Source organism: Solanum pennellii, chromosome 12, assembly GCF_001406875.1.
Source record: "Solanum pennellii chromosome 12, SPENNV200".
NCBI classification, from domain to species: Eukaryota; Viridiplantae; Streptophyta; class Magnoliopsida; order Solanales; family Solanaceae; genus Solanum; species Solanum pennellii.
In genome coordinates this window covers 63,261,795-63,267,627 of record NC_028648.1, presented here as the reverse complement: position 1 = coordinate 63,267,627, position 5,833 = coordinate 63,261,795, and the positions used below count along the sequence as shown (strand labels likewise).

Sequence of the window (5,833 nt, the reverse complement as noted above, 5' to 3'; positions counted from 1 at the left end):
TGGATTAATTTCTCCCAAGATAAAATAAATTAGTCCTGTTAAAGAAATAGCGGTACCTCAAATTTTAACTTTAGCGAACATAAGAACAACAACTGTCACATAGACTCAGTCAATCAACACTTTGATTTTGAGAGAAAATATATGCAGAGAAGGAAAAAATTCAGTGTTTGAAAAAACAAAACCTTTTATAGCCATTTGCAGAAAGAAACGTGTCTGTTTAGAGAAATCTGTTCAGACTTGTTTTATCCAGAAAGTTGTATCTTTTGGAAAGAATAACAACTTTTCGGAAAATGTGTCTGTTGGGAAAGTAACGATTTTTCGGAAAGAATTATGACTTTTTGGAACGTTACCGTTACACGCGAATTAAATATGTTAATTAACTAACGTCCTGAGAATTAATTTATAAGAGATAAAATTAACATGATTTATTTGATTAACAAAAATCAATTATAGAATTTATCAATCAATCAAATCATTTGCCAAATCTGAATCCGAAGCCGAAGTTGAAGCCGAGGCCGAGCGACGGCGGCGCGAGGGAACACCTTTTTCTTAGCTCTTTAGGAAGTAAAGGAAGTGTTTCCCGATATAAGAACAACAATTTCCCTTTCATTTTTCCTCCAAATTGGTTCCTTCACTTTTCATATTCTCTCTTTTATTTTCCCATTCACACTTTGCTAAACCCAACAACTAAATCACAACCTACCTCCACCGAATAACCGAAGTCAGGCAAGCTGATTCCTGAAACCTTTTCTATTCCTCAATGCTTTCGAACGTTTCCAATCTATCACATATAAAATTTTTATAAGCAAATGAGTACGTAGACAATCATATTACTATATAGTCATAACTCAATTACCCACTCAAATTTGTAACCAATATTTTCAACTCTTGAGGTCAATTAATAGGTCAAAGTCTCCTATTTCTTAAACTTCAAATGTAGATTTAAGTTTTATCTACTCCAAACAATATGACTCTAATGAAATTCATATATATATGATATCATACTCTAATATTTAATTAACTATCTCAATATATTCAAACTTAAATTATAATGCATTAACTAAAAAAAATAATGATAAACATTGAAATTGTGAAGCCGCTGATTACGAAATCAGTGGCAATACTTCATGAAACCTAAACAGTAACTGATTCTTATGTGGCGTAATGCAAAAACCGAATGGCTGCAATAACATAATTACTCCTCAATTAAAACAATACACTACTAGTATTATATAAATTATATATGATGATTTCTTATTATTAGTTAACACATTAGTCTTTCAACTTTCTTTTTATTATTATTTTATTACATTCTGCCATAACTAAATAGCACTAAGTTATTCACCATTGGTTGAAATTACATGCATTCATCATTACAATATAATAATATGCATTCCTATCACCATTTAATATGCATAGCATAATATTAAAGCTCGTCGACTCTAACCTGAAGGTTGCCGTTTTGTTTACACCAAGCGCCTACTTCGTCTTTCTTTCTTCTATGGATTTTTATACTACAATAATTATTATATCTGCTTAATATAAAAATAGTGAAAGTGGTTCATACTAATTGTAATATTATTTTTTTTAATCACAAACTAAAATAATTATTTAAATTACCCTTTTAGTTTTATAATTATAATTATGAATAGTTCAAAATATCCATTTAAAATTTTGAAAGAGTTTTTTATGAAATAAAATGTTCTAGTACTCAAAAACGAACTCCTTTTATTTTTTATTGGCATGGACTGAACAGGGCCCCTAGTTGTGAACGTATGTGTTGACTATCTTAATAGATGACTTGTGCATTAGGACTTCTTGTCTCGAAAGAGGAAAGTAGATTAGGGATGGACCGAATAGTGCGTTGCAATTTCCATTTCATTGCCTCTATCTCATAGTAAGTTGCTTCATGGTTCCCAACGGGACACAGCTAACCCTTCTAAGATAATCAAGAAAAAAATAAGCTCGAAGATGAAAAGTTATAGAGAAAAAATATTTATGAACAATCAAAAGCAAAGATAGATTTAAAAATTCAAGTTAGTTCACTTCATTTTCCAAAATTGTTCATCAAATTTCGCAAAGAAGAACAAAAAATATTCTAATATCTTCTTTCTCCCCTTTCCTTATTAAAACAACAGATTCCCATAGGAATTGGTCCAAATGTAGAAAGAAGAAAAGAGGAATGGAGGAAGGAGAATTGAAAGCCAACAGAAAATAGAAATTACAAAATATCAGAAAATTGCAGAAACACTTTCAGAAGAACAAATATGAGGAGAGACACTTGAAAATCTATTGCCAAGAAAGAGGAAGAACAAAAATGATAAGAGGTGAATAAAAGCCACATTTAATAATGCGGTAGCACAAAATGCAGGTGGAGCAATATTGACAATAGGGGCAACTAATGGCAATGACTAAACTACCCTCTATAAATTGAAATTTGACAGAAAACTGACATGTTGAAACCAAATGAACTCATATTTCTACTATGGTAGAAAATATATACACATAAATTTTTTGTAAAAATCAACTAATTAAAATGGAAAAGTCTAACTTGTACAAAAAAAATGATGAAGAGCTATCCGACCAATTTAAAATGATGAAATACATCAATTTTACATAGAAAACATATTACATAGTGAGAGAAAAGAGAGAAGTCTTGAGAGAAGTAGAAAAGATGAAATTGTGTTTTGAATGGAAATCAAATGTCTGTCACAAAGACAAAGATGTAGTACGTGACAAAAAGAAAAGAAAGATGATGAAATTAAATTCATACACGAGATTGAGAAAAAAATACGAAGGAACAAAATGGGCCCCAATTTCTAGTACAATTTACTTTACTTTTGGTACAATTGATTCATGTTGCGATAGTCATTTTCTTGATCACTTATATATATAAGGATAATAATGTGTTTACTATGCCTGAAATATTGAGTTTTATGCTGACAATATGTTATGATATATTTGTTAAATAAAAAAAAGGAGAAAATGAAGAATAGAAGAAAGGGAGAAAGTGGCGAAATATATAGAGAACATATAATAGGAATAATAAAACAAAGTAAGAAAATAGTCTTCTTTACTATTTTTTGTGTGCAGGGGTATTGTCCCTTTTATACGAAAAACACATCCTTGAAGATGTGAGCTTTCTATGATAATGGATCTTAGACACACATGCACACGCACACGAACATACGCGTACGTGCGCGTACATAGCTACTAAAATTTATTAGTTATTAATTTTTTTAATATTTCTTGTCATATATTTTAAGGCTCCTTGTTTATTAATTATTCTTATATTTTTTGTCATATATGTTTAATGCTACTTAAATATTAATTAGAATTCTAATATTTTTTGCCATATATTTTTAATGATACTTAACTATTAATTAGTGTAGTATTTCTTGTCATATATCTATCTCTTACTATATATTTTTTGAACTCCTTTATACCAATCATATTACATCAAATTTGTTGATTAATTGAAATACATAAATTATTTTTTATTATTTACCTTGCAAAAAACTTTTGAACTTATTTTAAGTTATTTTTATTTTATTTCAATTATTTTTTATATTTATTAAAAACTTGAAAATTTAAAAATGATTCAAAAATAAATTTGATCAACTTTTAATTTAATACAAACAATCTCTAAGACTCCATAAGCTCTAGAAGCACGTATTTAATGTTGTCAGCGCTCTTCCATCAAGGAAAGTAGACTTGCCCAACCCCTATAAGTAGAACCTAGTAGCAGTAGATTAGTACCAAAACAAACAATTCTATTTCACTCAAAACTAATATGAAAGAAGTTGGAGAAGATGAAAATATGTGCCTATGTTCTAACCATTTTGGACTTGTATCAGATATAGCTGCAAAAATCTTCGATGAATTTCAGGCGGAGGAGAACAATAACTTAGACGGCGGAAAAGAAGATTTTTTATATTTTCTTTAGTCTCTTAGAATTCAAATAACTCAATTGTGAAATTCATCTATGACACTCCGATTATATTTGAGCAACCAAATTTTCCTCTTCTCAATCAGGATGTGTTTCGAAGCGATTCAGATTTGAATGATGTTGATAAATTAATTTCGTTGAAGAAATTGTATATAGAAAAAAATGAATCATTGAAGGAGACGATGTCTGCCGAAAGTTACTGTATGAGGAAGCCGAAGATAAGACAGTCATCACCAAGAAAATGCAACAAGAGTAGATCAACTGGATTTGGGCCGAGGATTCGAGATTTGTTACGACAGAGTAATAGTGAGGGCAGTTTTGTTTTCTCACAAACTCACAAGAAAGCAAAATCAAAAAATTATAGTGAGGTGGTGAAGCAGCCAGAAAATTATTTAAGCAAACGAAAACCAGGGGAGGAGAGAACAGTTTACCGGCAGATGCGGAAATCACTCATAGGATTTTTTGCTATTGGTATTAGAAGAAGTTATCGGCAATTCTAACATGCAAATGCAAATGCTTCTAACATACATTGGTATAGAGTTTGAGATTTTTTACATGCAAATGCTTTTAGCATACAATGTTCTAGAGTTTTTTTTCGTGTTCTAGTATAGGATTTTGTCACCAACCATTTCTAAATGGATGTTGCTTTTTTACTTCGCAATTATGAAATTAATAACATTTTGACAACTCCTCTCAATCAAAATTTGCTTTTTTACTTCCCAATTATGAAATTAAAAAATATTTTGACAACTCCATCACTCTATCAAAATGTTAGATTTTTAAATTTATTTTTATTTTATTTATCTCTATATTTCAACACTACTTAATTTCTTAAGTATTACTTCTGCTAATAATTCTTATCATCTATTTTAGGACTCCTTAATTATTAAGCATTTTTAAAAATTCATACCATATATTTTAGGGCTATTTATGTATTAATTTTATTAATACTTTGTGTTATATATTTTAAAACTACTTAATTATTAATTTTCTTAAATAGTTCTTACTATATATTTTAGGACTACTTAATTATTAAGTTTTCTAATACTCTTATCATATAAATTTTCTATTTCTCTTGCCATATATTTTAGCACTCCTTAGTTTTTTTATTTTTCTTAATACTACTGACCATAAATTTTATGTTCTTTAGTTATTAATAGTTCTAATATCTCTTGCCATTTATTTTTACAAAAATTATAACATATAAATTTTTTGTCATATATTTTAAGAATTCTTAGTTATTAGTTGTTCTAATATTTGTTGACTGGGGAATTTCCATAGTCTTCATAAAAATAAAAAAATACAGTATAAGAATGTTAAAAAATAACAACTTTATGAAATCGTACTAAAATGTAGAAATTAGTAAGAAAAAATACTACTTACCATATATTTTATGTTCTTTAGTTATTAATAGTTCTAATATTTCTTGTCATTTTTAAAAAAATGAAAAGATATATATTGTTTTCATATATTTTAGGTTTCTTAGTTATTAATTGTTCTAATATTTCTTGCCCTATATTTTGAAGTGTCTTCGTTATTAAGTATTGTTCTAATGTCTCTTCTAATAGTGTGTGTTGTTACACTATCTACAAGGCATATATCATCATACTTGACTTTGAATCTAACTAATGATTGAAAAATTTTCATATTCTTCATAAAAATAAAATTACAATATAAAATTGTAAAATTAAAATCAATAACTTTCTACAATCGTACTGAAATGTAGAAATTAGTACGACCAAAAACAAAAGAAGCATTTAGGAAGAATAAAATAATTGCAAACATAATCGAAAAACAATAATTATTCTTATAAATTTATCCTCGCTTAGATCATCAGTTCTTCAATCAATACTTTCATAAAAAAATTCATCTTTGAAGTGAGTA

At 28.2% G+C, this 5,833-nt stretch overlaps 1 pseudogene; it reads left to right on the top strand.

Moving 5' to 3' along the window:
* The first annotated feature begins 3,793 nt into the window (after nt 1-3,793).
* LOC114075409 lies at nt 3,794-4,605 on the top strand (annotated as a pseudogene).
* Nucleotides 4,606-5,833: the final 1,228 nt, after the last annotated feature.